Source organism: Pieris rapae, chromosome Z, assembly GCF_905147795.1.
Source record: "Pieris rapae chromosome Z, ilPieRapa1.1, whole genome shotgun sequence".
Taxonomy (NCBI): domain Eukaryota; kingdom Metazoa; phylum Arthropoda; class Insecta; order Lepidoptera; family Pieridae; genus Pieris; species Pieris rapae.
The window spans coordinates 3,534,335-3,562,171 of record NC_059534.1 but is presented as its reverse complement, the minus strand read 5'-3'; the positions used below and the strand labels follow the sequence as shown (position 1 = coordinate 3,562,171).

Below are 27,837 nucleotides of genomic sequence, written 5' to 3'. Positions count from 1 at the left end.
CATAAGCATACCATCTCTCTATACCTATATTATGCAGTACAGCATAAGCAATATTTATATTACTGGTATTTGTCAATTTTGACCGTAGTCCTAGCTTCATTTTGGTTGTGTTCGTTCCGAACATATACTTTTGGTATTCGGGGATTCATATCGGCTGCAGTTCCTACCCTTGCAATGTTTTCTATTAAAGATAGAACTCTCTCTCTATATTCTCTATTATGTCACTTTCGATAAAGCTAGGTCCAGGTCCAAGTCAAAGCCAGTCGTTGTTTTAAAGTATAATTAAACATTTGTAACAGCTCACACAAACAGAAACAGCAAAAGTGAAAAAGCGATTGAAAATTTTTAATTGTAAATACAAGTTGTCATAACAATGCGATCCGTTCTACATAACAAAAAATTATTGTCATCTCTGTAATTATGTCATTTAACTTTTAAATAATTTTTCTAAAGGTAAACTTGTAAAATTCTAGTTATTGCAATAATAAAATAAATAGATATCAATAAATGTGTACCGTTTTAGACGTTTAAATATTTGTTATTGTTATACTTTTTTAAAGAATAATAAAGAAGGTATTCCGTGAAATGAAACATCACTTTGTATTTTGTCATTTTCTGTCTTAGCTTGTGCTTAGCTTAATATTACCGTTAAAATGTCTATAAATACCAAATCATAGTTTATGCTAAGTGTACACTAAGCTAAGTTTTTCGTTAGTAAAGTTTGAGTTAAGTCAAAGCGCGCTCTATAGATCTCGGCATAAGTGTAGTGAAGTTAAAGCAAGTTACGAGTGCAGGTATCTTGTCTAAATTCACGGCTTCACATGTTGCTAAATGAAATTAGCTAATTGTTTAGACTGCAAGTTTCAATCGTAAAACTAACATCGTACCGAGACTGGCTAACTTAACCGACCGTATTTAAATTAAATGGCCACTTAATTCTCATATGCTGATGTAAATGTTAATATTAGCTCAATATTTATATTATACATGTAATCTAAAGAGTTGGTAGTATACGATAATCTCAGTAAGTACTGGGTTAAATCTTTATTGTTGTTTATAAAGGTTTACTAACATCACGCTTTGAATATGTACAATACCATTATATTCGAATTATCAAATTTTTATTATAATTTATATATATGCTTTAAAAATATAAGATCATCCTATTCATCAAAAACTAGGAACCGATCTTAAGACATCACGAAGAAAGATATGATACAACTTCTATTTATCATCATCATCATAACAATTATTTTTTTTAAATTCTCCCTTCAGCTGATATTTTGATAATTTTGAAGCTTGGAATATTTGAATAAAATATCCCTAAGCTTATATAACTTTATTTAAAAGACGCTTAAGTTTACAGAATTAAATGCTTTATTTAAAATATGCCTTAGTTTTCATAATGAAATTTTTTAATTATTCCTTAAAATTGACACCGAAATAATTTTTAGTTATATTTGTTTGGTAAAATATATCAAACGATTACTTATTTCTTTCTAAAATACAGATTATTACCTTAATTTTACATTGCATATATGCATTAAAATTCAATAAAAGAACTAACTACAACCAACAACGTTCACATTCAACTGTATGAATACTGTAGTTAAATCAAAAACGAATAAAATATAAATCGTATTCATCAATGTTAAATATATTTAATATTTGCCGTTCAATACTGTAACGTTTTGACCGATTTAAAAATATATTTTAGCGAAAAACAATATTAGAAATGCTTTTTTCATAGTTTGGAATCACGATTTATAAAACTAAAAAATCTAATATTACACAAAGAGATTGAATATAATTATAATTAAGATACTGGCGGAGTAGCTATAAATTTTTCAAAACATCAAGAAGCCAAGGATTAAAACATACTGTTTCTGATTGATATTGATCGTCGTTATATCCTCGACGAAATAAGTAAACAAAAGTAGCGTGATGGAAGGATTAAAGAAACGCAGATACCGAACCAGAAGATGACGTAACACACACAGGGGTAACATTTGGCTATGGTTTCTTCACATATACGTATATGTTAGATATACATATGAATTTCGAGGCAAGGTATTTTAGTAGACTATTATATATTATTTTAGTATTTTATAGACTTCACACAGTCAGATCTCATCGAGTCGCAATAGATACTCTTTATATAGACTACGATTTCTTTAGTAAGTAAATTGTGGAATTAGTTAAAAGAGGCTGTGCTAATAACTTATTGTAAATAAAAATATTAATTTCATTATAACGCGGCCCTGTTAAAAAAATACGTAGCATCTTTTTAGATAAACAGGGATGATTAAAATCAGTCTTACGGTTGTAAAGAGCAAAGACAAGGGTACAACGGTTACCTGAAGTTAAGTGCTTTAGATTAATTTTGTTGGCTCGGTATTAACATAAAACTCAACATTATAAACCAACATGACTTTGTTACGAACAATAATATAATTTACGAACTGTTAGCCTTCGGCGGTTTAACCTGATTCAACATAAAGTTTTAAATATACAAAGCAAACAAACGCATAAATGGTCAGAAACTCAATTTTACGATTCGGTTACTTTTGCCGTTAAATTTTGACATATATCAATATATACTTAGATTGGCAGGCTGTCCTAAAGCTGGCCTTATGCCAAACTTTTCGAGCACCGAGTCGAGATATGTATCCATCGAAAAGAAAATGTACTGCTTTATACTTCCTTCGCGGAACAACTTCGTTCCAATTTTAAATTTAAATATATTGATTGTGAATTTGTAAGTCAAACTGTTTATATTCGTTATAGTTACACAATTCTACGAGTCCATGTTATTTTGATATGTAATGCTATCTCCCTCTTTGTGATTTAAAAAAGAAACCTCTCTACTTTAGTTTCATTCACAATTCTTAATTTGAAAGCCTCGTGGTTATGACGTTTCCTATAACGCCTGGTATATCGAGTTCTAATTTTGGTTCGAGCGCATATCCAATTATAATTTATCCTCTAAGGTTTTGAGGGCTTAAACAAGAAGAAAATAATAAAGGCGAGGTAATTGCGCGTAGCATAACCATGGTCTGTTTCAGAACGCCCTTACGTAGAATACCTAGGTCCTAAAGCAATCACTAGGGCGATGAATCCTCATCAAGGCTTGAGCGGACAAAAATTTTTTGTTAAATGATTATGCCTTAAGCCCTTTTAAATGGAATTGCAGAAATTTGCGTGCCCTTACTTTATTTTTGGGTCAGGGTTATTAATCCAAATTTAATCTTGTATATCACAAAATATGTTTCAATTATTGAAATTAAATGTTTACCAAGAGCCTAATGAAAATGTCTCTCTGTAAAACGATATAGATAAATCTGATAATCGATAATAAGATTTAATCGGATTGTGGGTACAAAGAGAGAAGATCTCGGTGTAATCGAATTCTTAGCGGCTTATATGAATTGAATGAAAAGATTGTGAAGTCGGTTTAAAAGATCGAACCCAGCTTTAAGTAATGAATTAAGGGGCTTAAATGGTATAGGGGCTAAAGTCCAAACTTTACCTATAATACTTTTTTTTATAGAACAGGGGGCAAACGGGCAGGAGGCTCACCTGATGTTAAGTGATACCGCCGCCCATGGACTTGGTGTAGTTAGTATGTATTGTAGATTATTTTTCAATTTCGCAATTCAACAAATGCAATTTTTCGGAATGCTTTCAGGGATTTTTAATTTTGGAAAAAAGGGGCTAAAGGCTCATTAAAGGCATACGTATGAACTTTGCGATATTTTTGGTTAGTATTGGTTTGCGATGCTGCTGTAATTATCTTTGACCAATCGAAAGTTTTGACTTTCCATGTGACTTGTATAGTTTACTACACGTTTTGTATTTAAACGGTTCGTGATCATGCGGTTAGTAGCGAGAAGCGTGGAGTTATCCAAAATTATGGTTACTTTTCTATCACCAGCTATTCAATTTGCCGATTTAGTGTGTAAATGATACTACCGTATACAGACCAACTAGCAACAATTTAAATTATAGAACGCTTTTTCATTGAAAAATTCTTATTCGATTCTTGAAAAAAGAATATATGCCACACCTTTTTTACCACAGTGAAAGTAAAGTAAGTACGAAATTCCACCCGTATCACCTCGACGTCCGCCGTTCTACAACTGCGCGTTTTTCAAGGCAGTTTTTGCCGCTCAATATCACTTTGTGGAACCAGCTGCCCACTGAAGTATTTCCAAACCAATTCGACTTAGGGTCCTTCAAGAAACGAGCGTACCAATTCTTAAAAGGCAACGCACTCGCGGGCCCTCTGACATTGAGAATGTCCATGGGCGGCGGTATCACATAACATCAGGTCCTCCTGCCAGTTTGCCCCCTGTTCTATTAAAAAAAAGTTTACGAATACTTTAGTTAGACCTAATTGTCTACAATACAACTAAACAGCTGAACCTAACGTATTGTACATTAACATTCTTAGTATTCTGAAATGTTTTGACACAATAGTCGTGTGTCTGAAATACTTGCACTTCCTTACTTATTCACTATACTAGGTTTATTAACGCAAAAGGTGTAGTTCTCTTTAGGCGTCTTATTCCTGTTGTGTCAAGGAGTTTGATTGCCTCAGCATTTACTTCTATAAGTGAGCTAAGGCGAACCGTATCACCGTATTTAGGATTATCCACATTATGATCCCTATTGTTACTTTTATTTTTAATGTACCATGGTGCATTGACAGTGTCCCTAAACCTTGTTCTGAACCCGTATTATTTCTATACACACGCTGTACAGCAAGGCCAAATGCCATAATATGTCCACACAGGCATTATCACTTGTTTATAAAGAAGCAATTTGTTATGTATTGACAGGAACGATTGCCTTCCCATTAGCCAGTACATTTGTTTGTATCTTATTTCTAATTCATCACTTTTCTTTTTCGCGTGTTGTTTTCATCGCAATTTAGCATCTAAGGACATTCCCAAGTATTTAGCATATGGAATTTTTCAAAATCAAAATCAAAATCTAAGCCACGTTTATATTCGTTTAAGGATCGTTATACACTTTCATCATAGTAATTGAAAGTATACAAATCGTGTATAATATGTAGTAATACCCCTTGTGTGGTTCTCGTCATAACCATAATTCATTAGCTTCGTCTTCAAATTACAAAGCATTTCTAATCATTTTTATTTATAATAATGTATGTATAGTATTAAATTGAAAAATAATAATTATTATTATCATACCTGCATCACAAAACTGGGGGAATGATGACCAATGTTTACCAAAAAACTAAAAAAAACTAACTAAATGCTTTAACTCGTACCCATATAAATATACTATATTATATTTTGTTACATTTTATTAAATTTATTTTTTATGAAAAACTAATAATAATAATAATACAGTTATTAATATTACTATTATAACAAATCTGTAACAAATGTATATCCACCCTTCGTTCAAGAGAGAGAGTTTAATTAAATATACGGATACATTTATCACTGTCCTGATGCTCGCAAAAATGCATTTTATAATTGTAGCCAGAATAAAATGTAATTTTTGACAGCGGCATCGCTTTGGGGAGATGAAATCGGATGAGGTGTCATCAATATTCGGTATCCATTCGCAATCAATCTTGATATTAATAAAAGTGCATCCAGGATTTAATGGTACCAAAATAATATTGTTATTTTATTTTAACAATTTCTTTAATAACAAATGTATTTATTATATAAGAATATATTTGTACCATGGACACGATGGCAGTTGAGAAAATAATAAATAAATAAAAAACAGTATCCTCAAAATGGTTTAGTGGTTTTTGAGATATTTTTTTACGGTTTAGTACTCGTATTATTTTTTTTGTTTTAATTGTATGATTCATCATCAATTTTTAAAATGTAATATGAGGCAAACGAGCAGGAGGCTGATTTGATATTAAGTGATATCACTGCCCATGGACGCTCACATTGCCAAAGGCTCGCAAGTGCTCTGCCAGTCATTCAATAATTTCAACGCTTTTTTCTTGAAGGACCTTAAGTCGAAGTGGTTAGGAAATAATTGAGTGGGCAGCTTGTTCCACATAGCGGTAGGGCGCGGCTAAATCTGCCTTAAAAACGCTCAGTTGTGCAATTTGCAGACCTTTTGAATTAAATTAAAAACCGATAAATCGACGTTCTTCTGTTACAATCTTAAAACCAGTATTATCAGTTACTAGCTGAGTTAAATGTATCGCGGAGTAATCAGATGTTATGCAACTGGATGTTCAGACTCTAGCCAAATCTTTATACATAATCGAATTCCTATTACACCACATAGTTTAGGTTTTTAATACACGTCCAGAAATATTGTTTTATTAACCTTAGCCCATAAAAATAGAACCACACAACACGCCAAGTTTATAATATTCCCTTTCGTTGATTAGCCATCTCTTTCAGGCTTCATTACTCTAAATCAATTCGACAGAAAGCAATATTCGTGTCATTTTATTTCTCCGATATAAGTGTATTATTAATAATATTTTAACCGCATGACTATACCGGGCTATAACCTGGGTGTCTGTTCACACTTCTGTATTTAATATAATTCAAAGTAATTTTGTGATTATAAGAAATAATACTAAATAGGAAGAATTTAGGTAGATTTATTTTAACATTTAACCTATAACGAACCTACTGAACTAGTGGACCCAACTAGATGTTAAATAAATTTAATTGTAAATCTAAACCCTTTTTGAATATACTAAATCACACCAAAACTTATATCAAAATCGGTTTAGCGGAGTTTAATTTCAAATCCCGTACATGTGTATTGATATATACAGCAACTGCATAAATTACTGATTATAAGTAAAATTATTTATAATAGCTATGTGGTAAAACGTTCGGTTACAAAAATTTGTGCATGAACTGTTTTAAACAGTCTGGTTCAAAATTTTACGATATACTTAATTAACAAAGTTGTTTTTGAAAATCCAGAAAACTAGACAATTGAGCAAAAACTAATAAACTAACAAAGTTAAAGTCAAACTAACTAGTACGAAAATTACTTATTAATACGTTTTCATATGTAGCTTTCAAATTTATCAACACTAAATTTTAACTTACTGAAAAACTGAAGTTCGCATAGAAATATTAATGTCACAACTTGGTTGCGCAATGAATTAGTATGAAGTAAATTTTTGATGGAATTCCAAAAAAGTTATAATATTCGTTAGTATTGTGACAAACTTTGGTACATTTGTATAACTTTTATTGCTTAAATTAAATCGTTATAGGAAACGCGAAGCATGAATTAAAAAAAAAGTCCAAGGGACCAAATTTATAAACTGTAATTTTTACACTGTTCATTCTGTGAGTTGTCTGTGACTTTCAGTCAAAAAAATCATCTATGTATATACTACATATATTTTAAAAATAAAAATGCTCCAATGAATAACGAAAGTGTGACTGACCTACTTGCCTCGACATAACAAATTATTGTAAAATTTTGCACCTGTTATAGACTACAATAAATCTCTTTTATCAAAAGGCAACCTTTGAACAAACCTTTTAAACCTATAAAATAGAGATGAATAAAATGTTTTTAATTAAGCTGCTCAAACTAATGTAAATGCGCTTGAGAAATAACAAAAAATGTTAATGTGAGTGTGTAAAAATATTAATTTATACAATTTAGGCTACACTTTTCGGTAATGTATAACGTTTCTTACTTGTCAACACAACGCCATGAAGTGCCTACACAATATAACCACAAAAAAATTAACTCCTAATGGCGCACAATCGGTGTTTACGTGATTTGTAGGCAAAGGAAAAATTCATAAAAATGTTACGAGTGCAAAAAAGTAGAGTATTGTCATTGTTTTTTCGTTTAAAATATATTTTAAAAAGTATTTGACTATCACATATTTTACTATACAATCCTATGTTGTGTAAAGAAAGAACGATCATTTTAGTTCGTTAAAGTATAACTGAGTTGAACTTACAAACACGTGTATGTACAAAAAAGTGACACGCCAATCGAGAAAAATAAATCACATGCACACTCAAGGAACTGTTTAACTTCCGTCAGCCCGCAAAATCTATTAAGTCGTAAAAGCAACATTTTTTTCAGACATCGCTTTTATTGCTAACGGCGTCACCTGACTTATTTTTTTATTCATGTACATGACACGAATGTGACACTTAACACAACGTAATAAGAGTTAGATTTGTCACCCATTGAAAGTAGAACACAAAATATTGATTAAATGGTACCGCCGTAATCGCTAGTGTTTGTCAAATAATATATTAGTTTTACTATTGTAATTTGATTCACGAATGTGTATCGATGATTTTATTTTTTAATTAGCTATCCAAACTTTCGTAAAAATAATTTTGCTTGTATTTTATAGAAATAATTAATAAAAATTACAATTTAACAAAAGAACTAGATATTCATAGCACTATTATGCAATAGTTTATTTATAAGTTAATAACAAGTGATTTGAACGAAATTTTTAATAACTTTGATATAATTATAATTCTGATAACATCGTTTCTTCTCCCATACCATGATGATTAAATACATTGCAATTAATTTAATTTATTGAAAATACAGAAACTATTTTTAAAATATCCTCTAACTTGGTACTCATTGGTTAAGATCAGGTAATACGAGACTTTTCATATTATATATATATATATATATTATAATTGTATAACCTACTTCAAAATTATATATATTATACTATCATAAGCCTTAATAAGTTTGACTTAGCAAAATAATTGGAATTATACATCCTTCAGTTTAAATGTTATTAAACTATAGAACTGAATTGTTGTTATAATTTCATTTCTCTCGAAAATTTCATCCATTCATTTCAACTTCCAACTTTATAAATCATTCTGTAGGAAGCTTGTAAGTTTCTACTTTAAAATGTATGAAACCCATTCAAATAATTGTGGCGAACCGAACGTAATGCAGATATCGATGTTGGAATATCGTATTAAGTTTGATAAATTCTTAAATGAACTTGACCACGTTAAATAACACTTATTACTCGTCAAACTGTAGTTAGAACATATTTTAAAACGGATTTAATTATCACAATTATTTATTTTTGAATTCCACGTAGGTATATTGTAAAATTTATTAAACTGTCTTTCTTTTTTTTTATAGAACAGGGGGCAAACGGTCAGGAGGCTCTCAATGACAGAGGGTTCGCGAGTGCGTTGCCGGCCTTTTAAGAATTGGTAGAAATTATAAATAATATATGCTGGCCTATTAAGAATTAGTACGCTGTTCTTCTTAGCACAGTGGCTATGATTTCATACAAAATACACTTCCCTACCCTAAGAAATGCTTACCGATATTTAACTTTACCATGGGTGCAAAATGTGCACATTGCATAAATAATCCAATAGCCAGGACATGAACATAACGTAAATATATTGAGAAAACAAATAAACGCTAAACTGGTAATTAATAATATGTCGTCTTATCACAACACAAGACAAAGAGAAAGGGGCCTAAAGGGAGATTCAATTAATTTAATGACGCGCCAATCTTGTTGCAGAGGCTGCGATGAAGTAGCTAGTTGATATTCTCATATGTTTAACTATTGGCGTCGCGCTGAAACTGAATGAATTGTTACCATCCGCTACTAATATGCAACATTTTATATATTTATAATTTAAGAGAATAACCGAATCTGACTGAAATTATTATACAAAACTCAATAGAAACTGTACTAATATTACTGTACTAAAATTATCAACCGTCAAATATAAAAAAAACATATCTTACGTTCGTTTATAATACAGACAAAATATACAAGCACTAAAATCACATTAACTAAATGAAAATACCTTATTTGATTTCGTTAAAGCAATATCGTCTCTCGCATGTAATAATTGCAATTTCCATTCAATTGAAAACCACAAAGAATCTTTTATAAAACCCGTTCAGAACATTCTGTATGCAACAGATTGGAATTCACCCATGAAGCTTTAAAGTTTCATTTAAATATTTCTAGTTCTTATTATTTTTTTAAAGGCTTACTATATATTTAATCTTATTGAGTTTAAAGAAGCTGTATCAAATAAAAGTATGTTATCGGGCTCATCTCAAAGAATTGGACACAGTATACTGGAAGACCAACAACATATTTTTTGTCACTACGGCCAAACTAAACGTTTATATGGCGTCGGTTTTCGGATAAAGAAACACCTAAAGCCGTATTTTGTTAGTGTTATAGAAATAGGGAGAAAAATGCTCAAAACAGAGAGAGATGGAGCCAATTGGAAGAGCCATTTAAAAATAATAACAAATATATTTATATATATTTTGTGTGTATGTATATTTTGTATTTTGTAAAACTTTCAAGCAATAAATGAGGCTTAATATATATATTTAAAACTATACTAATGCTGTTATGCCTATGCTAAAAAGCAAGACGATCAAGAAACCGGTGTCTAATAGGAAATAAACTTACAAGATTGTCAATAAAAGTTATATTTATTTAAATGCTGTTTCGAAAAAATATTTTCCAACAATTTCTCTAAAACACTAATGGCTTCAATTTGAAAATTCTTCTACCATTAAAATGCTAATATATAAAAAATATCCGTTGTATGAACAGTGAATAAATTATAGTTAATGAAATTGGAAATGAATTATGTAGTTTAATTATTTACATATATCCACATCTGCTTTATTGATAATTTTTATATGGATCACCCTCGTAAGCAAGCTAACAAATTTAAACTCTCAGAACAAGGCCACCTGGTAGTTTTGCGAACGGATGGCGTAGTTTTGGTCTTTCGCGAATTTTGTAAACGTTTTTGACATTCATAAGCATACCGGAAGACGCATCTAAATTGAATAAATGAATTTTGATTTGATTTGAAACTTTGTGTATTTGACATAAAAACCTTTAGGTTATAAGCCATAATAAATACTAAGCCACTTATTTTCATATAAATTCTTTAAATTATATATTATTGAGCCGTTTGCAAGCTGCGCACGTGCAATGACTGCAATAGTTTGGTGCGCTTCTTTAGTGCAACTCATGCAAAGCTCGTAAAAGTCGCGATCGGCGCGCTTTTACACATTTAATGTTACTTTTAATAGCCTTTAAATAAAAGGAAAAAGACACGAGCCGCCTGCGCGCTGATTGCGAGTGAACTGCGCACAGGCGGCGCAATAGAGGCGCACGAACAAAGATGCGAGCTGCCAGCATATTCGCCAGATGTGGACGCACCCTAAATGAGCATTTCGTAGCCACAGTGAATAGAACAATATTTGTATTGTATTTAATAAAGCCGATTCGTACATTTTATATAAGGAAAAGAAAGACCTAATAGTAGAAATGTATCTTAATCTATGGACTTTTTGTAATTGAAAATATCTTTGATAAAGAATGCATAAAAGAGCCTAAACATCAAATGTATAAAAAAGACAAAGGTAAATGTAGATATAATAATTCCACGTGGAAATTTTAAGACTTAAAAATTGACTCTTAAGACGACGAAGACTTATAAGTTTCTTTAAAAAAATAAATACGAATCTCTTGCTTTGTGTTGGATTGTCATCAACACAGCTAAAGTTACATAAACAACAATGGTTTCTTTGAAAAGAAAATATTTGAAAAATGTTTCGCATATCTATTGTATATATACTGTTGAAGCAAAATATGAAACTGTACAGAGGACAGTGCAAAATTCACATATATCATAAATAAAATGATTAAAAATGTGTACATAATTATAACACAATATAAACAAGAGACCTTCCATACTCTGATTTAGAATTTGAAGTGTTTTTTGAAAAAATTGCCTGCCTTAAAAAACTGAAAATAAATAGAGTTTGGAGTATAGTTTTCTCTCTTTTTACCACAATGTGTTAATTTTGTGATAATAAAAGACAGATGAGCACTTTAGTTAAAACTGTAAAATTAGTGAGGTGAATATAATTGTACTTATTATATAAAATACTTGTAATTCCAGTGAATTACAAAAAACGTAAGTAAAATCTTTTTTTTAATGCTTTGGTGTGTTTTTGGTATTTATAATAGTAACAATTATATTATAATTGATGAAATTCTATAATAATCTAAGTAGTAATAAGGTAAAATGATATTATTGTATTTTTTGTACTTGTATGTCTAACATAATAAAAGCCTATTGTTAAACTGTATCTAATTTAATCTTATTTAACCAATATCTGTGAAGTTGCATATATTAGATCATTTTTCTAAAAATAAGGTGATAAAGAAGTTTCACTTCTTACGTGTGTACACTAGTACTTGCAAACAGTTTTTATATAATATCGCGGTCTTCATTCGCCAGGATTTAAATTGAAAAAATATTTTAAAATTCACGGTTACATTATTTGTATGATTTAAGTCTAATTCATGCAATGTGTTAGCGTCATGTTATGTTGCCTACAATATATATGAAAAATAATTGTGATAAGAAGTGCCCTCAGTAGATTTTGATTATAAATCAATACGAATACACAATTGGTTTGAGAAATTGCAATTATTATGGTATAAAAAAGCATATTTAATAATGTGAGTGTTCGCTCTCAAATTGAGCGTATGTTACGTTCAATAATTTTTCTTTGTTGCCTTCGAAAATATATCCTAAACTTTAAGGTCTTCAAATGCCAGTTTTAATCAGTGTCAACTAAATCATTTAAAAAATGATAGTCTCGATATTCTTACTTGGTATTGAAAAAAAACTTATTGGTGACTATGCCCAATTATTATTGTTGAAATAAACGCCGTAGTTCACATGTTGTAAATAAACAAATTATTGTTTCAAGGATGTCTTAAGTGACGTACGTAGGTTAGACGATTCGCGATTATATAAAAGAAAACCTTGGAACAGTGACCTTATAAGAGAAAGATTATGCTAAACATGTTACTATGAAGTTGACAAATAGCGGTGGCCCTAATAGGACAATATTATAATAATCCTGTTAGTCACTTAATACTGCCCTCTTGCGGTCACCGAAGGTAAGCGAAAGGCATACTTACACAACAATATAGACCGCTACTATTTCAAACATTCGGGCTTATATAATTGTTATATATATTTTCATAATATTTGATTAATTGGGTGACCCCCCTGGAAAAAGCATATGAAAAGCGGAGATCAGGACAATAATTAAATATTATGCTCATCAACGTAAGATCATCAAAACAAGACAATTAGGTCTGAACAATGCATTGGGAAAACTGAAAAAAAAGAGAAATTGAAAATTATGCAAGAGGCGAGTCTCTTACACTAAAATACAATACTGTACTGATAAAAATTTTTCAACTATGACAAATCAAATCAAATCAAAATTTATTAACAATGTACACTTATGAACTTCAAAAAAATAAATATTAAATGAATTTAATTTTACATTTACTGCCAGTTCTCAAATCAAGGGCGTAGAACGGAAGAGAAGAACTGGCAATAAACTCTCCGCCACTCTTTTTAATCGCCAAGTTTTTTTTTACACAATGTTTGTAAGGAGCTGCAACCACTACACCATGTTCCAGACATATTGAGTAATAAGGAATAAAAAAATTATGAATTTAATATTACATTAATAAATATTAACAAACCTATTTAAGTGTGGATTCATTAATAAATCAAACATTTGATTAGGCTAACAGAACCAAAACAGTTAGGGATAAAAGAGTTCTAGAAAGTTTCTTGCCGGTGCTTCCCGTCCATCCTACCCGGTTGAGTATAAATATGGGCAGTAAATGTAAATTGAGAGTAATTTTTACAGAGTTTTTGTAACCCGTGTACGCATAATCAAATGGTATATGTGTATAGAATGTACAATATGTATTATGTTAAATAATCACTAGAGAGAATAATTTAAAAGCGATGTGTTAAATAAATAATTGCACAACGTTATATTTACTAAACTACGTGTAAAAGCTAGAATATCACCGCTTACCAAACCAATATTTCACGAAAAACAAGTGAAATAAACTAACGAACCTCTCTCCAAGTATATTTGAAATCCAAGCCAATCTATACTTGTGCTAGAAGCGAGCTATTCAAGCGGATTGACTATTCCCGCGGGATATCGTTTGCAATTAATTTTATAAGAAATATTTTTCACCCAACATATATTTAAGTGAATATGAATAAATCGTACAATTGACTTTCCTCAATTCCTGCATTAAGGAGACTAAGATGGGTTCATGAAATAAAACCTGAAATGAAGTTATCAATTTTACAAAAGAGCCCCGATATACATAGTATTAATATAAAGTAGCGTAATTGTAATGAGTACGTCCCCAATTTTAACCCTGTCGGTCTAACACTGCGTCATATGCACTTCGTTCCATGTAATAAAGAGAGAAAGAGCATGATGTAAACGCAATAAGCTACGATGCTAAATTTTTGTGTCCGAGGTTCCATTGGGGGGTTTTGGGATATTAACATTATTTTAGTAGTTATTGACCATTCAGCTGCGACACGGTGCATTACAGATATTAAATATATAAAAATATCTATAACACGTAATTATATTATCGAAATAGCCACACTTAGATTAGTAATCTAACTAGTTACAAAAAAGTTATTCCATTATAGAGACAACTTTTACAATCTAACTATTATAATAAAACTACATAAGAAGTGTAAAGGTCACATATGTCGTCAATGGCCCTAAATTTTTAATGGACTAGTTAAAAAGGTTTATTCTGCCACCTAAAATTTTCATTACGCTGTGTTTCATTAGCTATATTAGGTACACATTTGTAATTAGGTCTTATTAGTTATAATGGAAACAACAATCTGTATCTCCCCGAAAATGTTTGTTGAGGCAAGAATTAAACCAGTGGGTATACCTAATGCGACATCAGCTAAGCAGTGGCGAAGGAGCCACGCGGAAAATGGATGCATAATATTACTCATTCATAACGTATCACAACACGTTTAATCAACTTTCCAATTTTAACTGGATTTAAAATAATAAATCTGCCCGAAATTTTCGATTGAAAACTTTATACCCATACATTATCTTATATAGTTGAACGTCTATTGAAATTTAATTATCTCTGTGACATCGACCATTTTATTGTGAAATTAGAAGAGATTTGCACAATTTACACTCGTAGACGGCTACGCCGTAGCACCAGCTATGTTTTTTTAAAGTAGCTAAATCTGTGTATTTAATGCCAACTTCCGCCTGCATTTATACTTATTGCTTCAAAACTAACGATTTTACTCTAACATACGTATTTGATTGCTTATTCAAGCTATTTGTCTACGAATAATTTTAATGATGCTAAGTTAAAAAATATTCAAATATACCACAATAGTAGTCAACAATATAATATCTATATAATAACTAAAACCGAATAACTCAAGATAGACAGATGTAACGGATTCTTGTGAAATTAACAGGATGCCCAGAGTATTCTATTAAATGATATGCTACAAATGCCTAATAAATAATCGACTCTTTTAAGGAAGTATAAGCCAGTAATAATTCATCCTACATTGAGATTCAGTTACCTTTTTTTAACTAAATACGACGAGTAATAGTCACAGAACGTAGAAGTTTAAAACATGAGGCACTTGAATATAAATATTTGAAAATGGGTCAACAGATAAAGTACCATGTCGCTTTAATAATTGTAAATCTATAGACAATTATAAAATGTCAGTAATAGTTTAGGTACAATTAGAATTTCATAGAAATATAATTATGGAAAAACATGATTCCCAATTTCTCTTTCCAGGTCCATTTCGCAATATTTATGTAATATGTCAGTGTAATAAAACGAAAGTTTAAAATGAATTGTGAGTTAAGACTATCATTGTGACCTTATTTGGGTTACGGCTTTAAATCTTTAAAAATTGCCTAAAGTTTGGCTCTTTTCCATTAAAACTAGGTCAATTGTAGTGATAAAATAAATGAACCCCCTCATTAAGCTCCTGAGGAAGATCATTATCAAGATTAAACAGATAGCTTACTCTTTAGATTTCATCGCTTGTCTAAAGATATTATTTTCTTGTCCATTCAATTTCTCATTGTTCAGCAAACAAGATCCATGTATATTGGATCTTGTTTGTTAAAGATGATTATTTGAGAATAACGATTTATGTTTCGTTTATGAATAGTTAAATATTGATAAATTTAAAGTAAATCGTTTTTAATGTATTAAGTGGTTCTTTTTTGTAAAAGTTTCTTAACTTTATAATTATTATAATATATAAATATCTTAATATATAAAATAGACCTGGGCAAGTTCACTTGAAATTCGTTTCTGCCTTTAAAATACATTCAGATATTTAATAATGTTTTATATTATTACTTTGCCGGAAATGTTGATAATTGTCCTATAGTTTAGGTATCTAATCAATAAAATTTTGACAATTTCGTCCCATAAAACATATTATTGACATCTCTTTACACAATGAACGTAAAATTTGTTGGAAGCTCTCATCGCTCTAAATAGATTTAGGCATTTCATCTGCAAAATGTTAGAATTTAGCACGCTGGATTTGATTGTAGCCGAATTTCTAAACTAGGTATTTTCAATAGGCTGAAATGGTACAGAGAAAATTTGATCTTAACCGTTGTATGAAATCTCGTAACCGCAGATACGAGAGAGCAGATACATATTCGTCTGACCGTTTATGCTTTAAGTAAATCATCGGCCTTCAGTACAGTTATTATCGTACGAGCAACTTTAATAGAGCTATAAAGAAAATGCCACTGCAAAGGGCAAGGCCTCTTAGAAATCGCAAAATTATCTGCTGTCAAAATTTCGATCAAGGTATAAATTAGCAAAATAAAAATTTCCATTTCGTGACTTGAACTGCTTACTAATCGTGATACGCACATGGAAATGGATAGGCTATACACTCCGAAGCATCTTCCCAAATAGGCACTTAGATTGGAACCCACAAGGAATGCGGAAGCGTAGCCGTGCGGTAGCAAACCTGGCGCCATACTGTGGCAGAGGAGGTGGAGAGGATCGGAAAGTCTCTGTAAAACTCGCTGTGGAAGCACTCTGCCCCATGTAGGGGTTATAAGATATTAAGTTGAGTCAAAGTCTTAAGAAAAAATTGAGGTCACTATCCAAACTAGCCCAATTTATTTTAATTATTACCTACTCTATTTAAAAAGTGTGCATGATAAAAATAATACCAAATTTTGCGTTCTAAAAAATTTACATCACATTCAACATTTTTAATATAAATGAAACAAGAATCCGGAAAGAGACGCTTCTAAATATTTAAAACTAGCAGACTCGGCCAAGCGTTGCTGTGGCTAAGGTTTTTGTTATAATTCATAGTAGTAAATTAATCAAGGGAAACCGTAGGAGAACTTATGTGAAACGTTGGTACCACGACACGGACCTAAACTAAACTACCTTTAACTCAGCGCCATCTGTTAGAATTGTATCAAATAATAAACAAATGTTAATGTTTTCGTAATTTTAGTAAGGATGATTATTTTTTTTGAAAATGAAATATAGCCTATGTCACTCAGGAATGATGTAGCTTTCCAACAGTGAAAGAATTTTTCAAATCTGCCAAGTAGTTTCGGAGCCTATTCAATTCATACAAACAAACAAAAAATCAAACCTTTCCTCTTTATAGATAAAATATTAGTATAGATAAAGTTACAATTAAGAATATGAAAAGAAACCGAATATAAAATTCTAGAATATTTTACTTATGGAACAGTGAGTTTTAGATTAGCATTCTATTATTAAAGTGTAAAATTTTATGCTGGTTGAGAATCCAGATAGTTCTTTTTTATGTTGAAAGCTATATAACGCACACATTGCGCGTATATCAGTGAAATAAGTGGCTAGGAAGGCAAAAAATATTAATTACCCGGAACTTCTGGGACTTCAAAACAACCAAAGAAGTAACAAGGCTCTCATGCTATTCTAGGTAAAGAAGATGAAGTGGATACCCTAGTTAAACAATCCTGGATATTGTATGAAAAGCAATATCTCATGAGCAAAGCTTGCTTTATTTATTTTCGTTACAATTATTTTTAAGGTACCTAATTAATTTCTTGAGTATGTAATTGATTGAGAAATTGCAAAACGTACGTAAAACCAATTAAAAAATAATTTTAGCATCAAAGCATTTAGGCGACTAATTATTTAATTTTTATTTATTTATTTAAAAAAAAAAATAATCTAAGTCTATATTCCTTAGATTAAATAATTTTATTTTTTTCTATATTAAAGGTAAGCTTCCAACAAGAGACGCTCCGTGCATTGTACCAAGGGGCCCCGTTACCCCAAAAGACATTGTCAAAAGCATGAGAAAAAATCGCCATAAGGTCGTCAAAAACGAAAACCGATTCAAGTATCTCAGCCGATTTTTAAACTAAAAGTAAGTTTAATGATTATGTTAATATTTTTTTAAAAGTAGTTTTGCAATAATTTATAAAATAACAGCACATGTTTAATGTACTTAATAAAGAGTATTGACTAAAATCTTAAAGAAGGAAGCGTACCGTATGTGAAAAGCAATCCATAGTTTTATTTGGGTAATGGGGACAGGAGAAATTATCACAACGCTTGGGCTAACAGCCAACATCATAAAAATATAAATGTCGACTTATGAGAAATAAGGCTTCTATTGTAAATATGTGTTTCATGTTACGAAAACATAATTATTTTGTATATAATTATACAATATTTATAAACGCGATAAAGAGGAAAATAGTATTTAATTTAAACCAATATATTGTACACGAAATATCTTCAATATTTTTTCCGAAAATAATAGAAAACTTTAAATACATTTTTTTGGATTCTCTCTCATAATAAATTGGATAGATCTAATTACGAAAATTACATGTTTTCAGAAAAAAAACATCATTATACCAATAAATCTTAAGGAACATCGTGCACGCGTAGATTTTATTAAATTTTATTTAAGCAAAGCCGGTTTTAATACGTACACAAATTACTTAAAAGTGTAGTTCTTATGATTTGGAGAATTTTATATCATTAGAATGATTCCATAAGCTCCTAGTCAAAGGCATATGACCAATAACAGGCCACGAATCAATGAATTAGTATAATAATGCATATAATAGGTTAATTCATCAATATTAAATGAATCCTTGTAAATGCTATTTCTCATCAAAGAAAAACGTAGAATATGTTTAACTGAGTTGTTCAAGCGTAAATAATGAAAGCATTTCAATAATATTATAATTTGAGTTGCGCTACAAATAACGACAAACAAGGCGTTTACGGTGTCTTACATTTTTAAGTTTGTATGCAGTGCATTCTTTCGCTGCTTATAACGTAATAAAGGTTACTTTATAACCGGAACACAAAGCCTGTTTACACTTTGTTAATTCAAAAGTCACATTACAAGAACCGAGGCCTTTGTTCCCAGGAATTATTACGAAATTAACTTTCAACAAGTTTGATTTAAAGATTCACGCTCTAAAGAGATCTTGCATTAAGTTTAAAACAAGTCGCTGACTCAGCTCTTTTAAACAGAAGATTCTCCGCAAAACTGTCAAGACGATTTTGCCTTCGCGAAAATCCGATTGACTGCGGTGCGAGAAGAACGGAGGGAAATTTAAACAATGAATCGAAAACGTGAAAGGACCGTTTCACCAATTCATTAATGTCCCAAGAAATAATACGCTTAAAAATGAAATAACAGTACAGTGATAATCAGTAAATTATTAAATATCAAAAAATATTATCACTTTAACGCCACATTATGTGACATTAATCGATGTGTAGATGATGGCCCCTACTGATATCTTGGCGGCATTTCAAACAGTGCCGAAAATCTATATTTAATGTAACACATTGTGCATTTTTATTTTTTGACATTTATCGCCTAGTCGTAACGCAAAGAAAGCAAAAAAAATCAGTTAATTAATGTTAGACATGGTAAACGCAATTCGCATTGCAGAAGCGATTTGAAGGATAGTTTCGTAACAATAAGCCTTAACAGTCGAACCATGGGTGGCGGTCTGTGAAACTCCAAGTGGAACTGAACCTTAGGGTTTGGCACTGTTAAAGTGAGTGGTAATGCGCGGTGTGAGACCTCGTGAGAGCGTTATCCGGGCGCGGTTGTTCCGGCGAGGCAGGCGTGCGGCCGCGACGGCGCCTCCACGCTACTGCGGCACGCGTCAACCCGCGCTTGCCCCGCGCCACGACGCATCCCCCACTATTCTTCACCCCCTGCCGCACAGTCGCCCGCACGCACGCCGCATTCTTGCTACCCCTATCGCGGAAACCCTCACAAAGACGAGATACATACGTCCAACATCGCGAAGCATGAGTGCTAACTCTAAACTGCAGTTTTATCCAACTCTCATTTCATTGCCTCCCCTGAGTTTCAAAACGAAGTACCAGCAATGCGCTTACCATAAGAATACGAATTAAAGAAGTAACTACTAGTATGATGGATTTTGAGTTCCGGCATTGGTAACCTATTCTTTCTTCAGGGCTCCGTTATTGCTACAATGCGCCTAAGAAAGTTTTTATAGGCATGAGCTTTCGTGCGAAAGTAAACAGGTGTTTAAAAAAACTATTGATTATTTAAATAAACTTAACGTGAATAAGACAAACAGTATGTGTATTCTATCTGAGAGATTTTTAAATTACTATAAAAATAATGTAAAGAATATAATTTTTAACAACCAATCGCTTTAGAAGACGTGCAATTCTGTATTTACACAATATATCTCTATGATTGTTCTAATTCTTATATACCACATGTTGCTGTAACATGATTTTATGCTTCTGCCTGGTTGTATTGTGAGCCTTGCCAAAACTTACAACTTCTTACTAATTGGAAGACCTGTTACGCTAGCCACAAATAACAGGCAAATAACGGTTTTAATCAATATTTAACTGGAATTATATCTGTTAGATGCAGTTTGCCAATTTTATGAGTATAATGTTAATCATTATTTATAGTAATTTTTTCCGAGTTTTCTTTAAGTACGTACCAAACGTTTTAGTAACAGTTGTTTTGAGTAGTGTTATCCTAGTGACTTCTGCGATACAATCTCGTCCTTGATGTTTGAACCCCGGCTAACAATGAACTTTCAATGTTTGATTTTAACAATCCCTCGTATGGTTAAGGAATACATTACAAGGGAACTGGCATGTCTTATATTAAATAAGTCAACGGCGTGTCACAGAAGGCTGATCGCCTACTCGCCTATTACAATAACATATTATCACGAAACACATACAGAAATCTAGACCTGAATTGTTGTAACGCCACTGGATATAGTTTATGTGTTTTAAATCGAATCTGTTTGCACTAAGAGATTCATATCATTTTTTTATAGTATAGGGGACAAACAGGCAGGAGGCTCACCTGATGTTAAGTGATACTGCCGCCCATGGACACTCTCAATGCCAGAGGACTCGCGAATTGTCGGCCTTTTAAGAATTGGTACGCTCTTTTCTTGAAGGACCCTAAATCGAATTGGTTTGGATATACTTCAGTGGGCAGCTGGTTCCACAAAGTGATGGTGAACGGCAAAAACTGCCTTGAAAAACGCGCAGTTGTAGAACGGCGGACGTCGAAGTGATACGGGTGGAATGTCGTATTCTGCATCGATGTCCGATGAACACTCTCCATGGTAAATGCGGTAGAAGATGCAGATCATTTATCATTTATTTATATTTATAATTCAACGTTTAATTTGGTAATTGACATTGCATGTATTAATACCATTAAATATGAACAAAACATTAAAAAGTGGGTGGGGCCTTAAAGCTTTGGTCAATATTTGTGTAATTGACATGCGTTGATGAGAGCTTTGATTAATCGTGCCAATCAGTTGACAATACAATCCCTATAATTACTAACATTAACTTTTTTAAAGGAATTAGTAATTATTTTCTGTGATACATTATTTTCTGACATGATGATATCTCATCGATATCATCTGCTTTTAATAGCCAATACAATCGTTGATTATGGGAAATCGAATATAACGGAAAACATTGTTATGGAAAAAGGGAAATTAGTAACAACTATTAGTATTTTTAATTAAAATTATAAACCAGCTGTATAATATCAGAACAATGTTTTACATGGCCACGTTAGAGCATTGACCTAACCATGATTACAACAACCCGATAAATTCAACGCAAGGAAACTTGTGAAAGTGTTTTTCTTATAGTCAAAACATGAATATTATTTTCATGATCAATGAGACAATACGTAATACATGTAACGTTAGCGTGTTTTTTTATAAGATTTGTTTTTAACAAAACAAGAAAGTTATCGAGTTTTAAGCCTAGTCCACAGTGCTATAGCTAAGAGCCCTCTGAATATTATACATGATGCTTAGAAAGTAGCTGCGCGCAATACATTAATTTCCGGACTTTAACATGACAGTGTTATTTCTATATCATGTAATTGCCATACAAACTTTGTCATACCATGTGAAGCGATGAGCCATTCGATATCATAGCAAAATATCGTGAAAAAACCGGCATGTCTTGAACACTAAAACTTGATAATGTGAACACGTAATGTGAATGTGAACAGAATTTTGCACACCTACTTGCCTATTTGTTTAATAATCATTGTAATGATTTTTTCAGAAATAGTGTACTATTTATTACTATTTCACTAGTAGAAACTACTATTAATATGACGATCGAAGTATTATTGGTAACAATTCCTATTTCCTAAATTTAATTAATGATATTCTTAGTTTTGATAGCCCTCAGAGGCCATAACGTAGATTTGGCAGCTTGGAAAGGATTCCAATTAATTACATTAGTATATTAACATTAAATTATCACACACAACCTGTTTCTAGCTACACAGGATAAAAAAAACCATCAATATTAATATTTAATTAGTTATCGTAAGGACAAAAATAATAATTTTATGTCTGTATTCAGATCTCCCTCAGTAATTTAGCAATATTTTGAATAATTGATGGTGATAATAACTATACGGAAGTCAGCACTTATGCGCAAATATTTCGTTTTTAACACGCACTTTCCAAACTCAAAAATTTTTAATTATACGAGTCCTCTTCCGAACCTAAACCACAAAAAAACAAAGAAACACGATAGTATCAAGATCTAGGGCAAGACCGTGTAGGCGGACTCTTGTCAATAACTGAAACGGCACCTCCACCCACTCTTGTCAAAACAATACATTTCAATGCTAATTGAACTCAAATATATAGCCAAAGCCTCGCAATCAGATGAGCCTCCTGCTCGCCTGCCTCCTGTAACATAAAATAAAATAATAAACAGATCGTATAGTCAAACCCTTACATTTCATGACTTCTTGTCTAAAAAATACTTGTCCAATAGCAACTACAATATCACGCAAAAGTTAAGAGTCGTTCTCGGCACTGAAGCTAAACTCCCAATAATCAATGCAAAGGCGGTCCGGTCCGGTCTGGTCCGGTACGTCTTCCGTCATAACGAGCAATACAGGGCTAGAGACAGGAGAAGAGCTCACAGATGTGATCGAGCGAGTGTATTTGTTCCAAATCAGCAATAATCTCAGAAGTAAATAAGTTCAGAAGGGGACACTTTTTAGCCGTATGTGAATAATTTTGCCAGGATTTAAGTTAAAGTTGGATCGTACCTGTATTGGTGGTAGTATAAGTACCACTAGTCGAAGTACCTTGCCACTACAGCTAAGCTCAATGAAGTTAGTGTTCAACTCTTTATTTAAGCTTAAATACAATGCATTGTGTGAAATTTTAGCACCGTCCCTATTAAGAGTGCAGACTAAATCATAGGTTAAGTATCTCCCTACCTACTAACAAATATTTTTTCGGTGAACTCAGCCATCGAAAAACGCGGTACCACTACGAGACAGGTCAATAAACTGTTTTCCTTATCTGGTAAATAGTTATAGTGATATCTGATTGATCAGTGATGTCCATTTGTCCAACGCTTGTGCAAATTTTGATCAAAAAATCTTTAGAGGTCCAGGCTTGTGGTTATAGGAACATCGTGTATCTATTGAACGTTCACTAACATTCGGAACAGACGTGCAAGAGGTCATTATTAATTTTAATTGACTTCCAGCCTGTTTCCAGTCGGTCTATCAGAACCATCCTGTTAATGAATAAAACAATATTGGTCACCGTTTGATCCGTCGAATAGTCCATATCCAAAACAATTTACGTAATCGTAATCGTAATCTTCGATAATATCGTAATGTCATCCATGGACACCAACCATGATATTTAAAAAAAAACCATCAACCTGGCGAAAGCTGGCTGGGTCTATCGTCCTTTGACGTTGATGGACCCGTGACTCTATTTTGCTAAGCTTCACAATCCGTTGTTAAATTTTCCCCATTTTCCCGTTGCGGTAGGCGAGCATGATAATTGTTATAACGGTCCCACCGGTGCTGTCCCAGATTCGAAGAGATTGGTGCTAACCACTTCTTTTCAACTACGCAAATAATTATTGTCCTTTATATAGTCCTAAATAAATCTAAAAAAAATATATATATAATGTATTATATAATGTTGTTAGGTTTGCTAATTAATAACTTAAGACAGAATGTCCTTTACAGAATAAATAAACCCACTTGGTATAACATGTTTTTGCGGTAAAAAAACAGTATTATATTATTTCCGTCATACCTTTAATTAATAGCCACGAATGTTTTTTAAATCAAATTGTAACAAAGCGCATAAACGAAATAGCCATGAGAAGAAAAAAGATAATACGAAGATAAAAATGTGGTAGTTTTTCAAACACAGTTAATAGAGAAGCTTTCAGGATAGAAATAATATGGATTACTAGGTTGATAAATGAGATTTATCTGTAAAGATTACCTTGCAAAAAGCTTACTAAAACTTATTTTGAATAACGAATAATTTCAATATATGGCTGTTTGTAACTATTATTTTTAGTGTATGAAAATAGAACTCATAGATGTAAAATATGAACATCAGTTTTGCGATATTCTGTAAGAAATTACTAAAATGACTTTCTTCGCAGTCCGTTACAGTTTTCTTTCAGCAGGCATCTTGTCTAATTAGACCTGTCAGAACAATATTAATGTAGACCTAAATAGAGTCGGCTTAATTTATATGTTTTGTATTATTTGTAACAATGCGCAAGAACGTGAGACGAAATTAAACAAATACGTTTAGATATTTTCTATTTTAAACTATTGTTTTATTTATATTGTTAAATTTGGAAGGTAGTTATTGCTTTTATGTTTTTTTCAACTGCGAATCTAAATAAATACTTTTTTGGCTTATCTAAATTTGCAGCGTGGCTTAAAATCGTAGCAATGAAAATTATCAGTTTCACAATACACGTACTCAGAGAGATTTTATGTCAAATGTAACAGAATAATAAAAATTGGAATGAATCGTACGAATAAAAAATAAAATTACCACGTAGAGTATGTATTGTATTCATACTGAAATCTAACATTAATAATGAGAAAGCATAAAGCTTTACTTATTTTATTATGTTTAATAATTACATTGCAGAAACTTGCTATACATCATAATTACTACCCTACATATATTAAAGGATGTAACAGTTATTTGCTAATTGTATTGCCATATATATCTGGCGCTTTATTACTAACAAGATGCAGAGAGCTTCGGCCGTTTTGGAATCCTTATTTAGAATCTAGCACTGATTTGAATGCCTACGTTGCTAGCTTCCAACGCTTAGGAGCGTGGAGGCTGGACTGAATAGTTCTATTTTCAAATTCAATATAACGTTTCATGGTTATGACATTTTTAGATATAGAATTCTGAGAAATACATTCTATAATAAATAGAATACACATTTCCAGATGAAGTCTTGAAATTTTTATTTATATATTATATATATATTTATTAAGAAGTTTTAAACTTCGATCGAGAAAATATTTTAAATAATTTGTATATAAAGCACATATATATACACGCAAAATACACAGGTGCTATCTGATATATTCATAGAAATAAGTGATAATTGTTCAATTGATAATCAGCTTACAATTAGCTATATGTTTTAGTATAAGTATTTCCAGTCGTCGATTTTATCAAAATATAATTGTTTTGTGTAATTATTTATTACTTAAAATTTTAAAAAATCAAGCATATTTTCCTACTAGCCTAGTATGTATTTCTTATTATATGAATGTAAAATATAAAATAATCTTCGTAAATGAAATACCACCTACGATTCAAACGTTGTGAAACTTGCCAGAGACATAATTTCCTTGTTACAGTTGAAATGCAAATAAATATGTAAATTGAGGGCACCGACGGAAGGTTTAGCCGGATTTGAGATTCCCAAGACGCTTAAAAAACCAAACCCTTAGAATAAATTCTTAATTCCACAATTTTTCCAACCAAGGTGACGTCGTGAAAAAGATTTTTCAACGATATGCGAAAAGTTGAGTGATTAATTATTTTAGCAAGCGTAAAGATTAAATGCTTATAAACTGGGCAGTAAAATAAGGCTTAAAATAAAGAGATGGGTAAAGTACCTATTGCCAGTGGACTGTAAAATTTATATTAAGTTTAACGTTAATAAATGTTAGTCTCTGTATAGTAATGTAGTGTAAAAATATTTGCTGGCTGCATGAAATCAATAAATGTATGAGAGGGTGAAAACAAGACCTCTAACAACCAATAATCTGAGAACCCTACGAATCCCTAAACCCTACATTTATGCTCAAATACAGAAATAAGTACAGGATGTGTGCTCGAAGAGACCTGAGGTTACTTACTGGCAGAAGATAAAAGGTAGTGAAATTTAAACACACACCAAAACTGTATATAACTTACTCATTATACAGTAAAATCACATATTTCGTGAGGCAGTGTATCGCACACCATAACCTTTAAAATTTGGGACAACCGCATCAGTAAATCAAAGTATAATATATATAAATAGATTGTGTCAGTAAATAACATTATCATTTTTAATGTACCTTTAATACCGCTTCTAAAATGAACATAAAACAGGCGTGAAGAATCGCAAGAAACTCCCCGCAACTTTTAAATATGGTTTCCAAATGGTTTCAATTCGAAACAGTTTCTATATTGTAAATTGTATGATAAAAAAGATACTCGTGAATGAAAAGTTAATCAACCACGAACCCAAATAAAACTATGATATCAAATTTTTATGTCTTGAACTAGAACAGACACGTCTGGTCGGCACGAACTCTTCAAAAATATTTCATTATTTCCAGGTGACTAGAGAACTGAAAGGAATTTCAATGTTTAAAATACGATTTCTGCTTCTTAAATCAACTGACCTTTAATAACGATTCAGTATGGAACCATTTCGTCAATACTTAGTTTATAAACTTGTCAAATAAATCAATCTATAAAGATTAAGATTTAATGTACATAAATCTTCACTTACTTTGCTACTCAGGTTCTTAATGGGATACAAAACATCAAATTTTACCCACATTACCGCAATGTGCTTCGTTGCAAGCTTCTGACTTTTTGTCATGGCACTCATAAATGATATAATAGATGGTGATGCATGTATAGGTCACATTCTCATTATTACTAGATATTATAAGCTATTTAAATAAATAAATCAGTGGCGCTACAACCTCTTTAGGTCTTGGCCTCAGGTCTCTGAATCTTTTTCATGATAATTTTTAAATCTAATAAAAAAAATAAAATGAACTCCGACTACAAACCTACGACCTCAGGTCAGCGCACAGGCAACTCAGGTGAGAGTCGCACGCTGAAGCCACTAGGCCAACACTGCTCGTTATAAGCTATTTACGAAGAATTTTAAAATTAAAGTTCTTCTTTGTAGGTTTGAAAATTGTGGTCCTTCAAAGATAATTACCTTTCTTCATAATTAGGTTTTGTTGCCTTGGATAACATTAAATGTAACTATTTTTTTGTAAAAGA

General features: G+C 31.7%; 1 protein-coding gene across 6 annotated transcripts in view; it reads right to left on the bottom strand.

Moving 5' to 3' along the window:
• The window catches only part of LOC111003351 (potassium voltage-gated channel protein Shaker), a 194,914-nt gene that overhangs the window by 69,009 nt on the left and 98,068 nt on the right, over window positions 1-27,837 (bottom strand). For 5 of the 6 annotated variants that reach the window (XR_006751167.1, XR_006751166.1, XM_045633975.1 and 2 more), the window contains exon 1: window positions 20,031-20,095. The exons of the other annotated variant lie outside the window; for it this stretch is intronic. The gene's annotated coding sequence lies outside the window, so the exon portion shown is untranslated. Of the gene's footprint in view, window positions 1-20,030; window positions 20,096-27,837 lie in introns of those variants that run through there. 6 annotated transcript variants of the gene reach the window in all.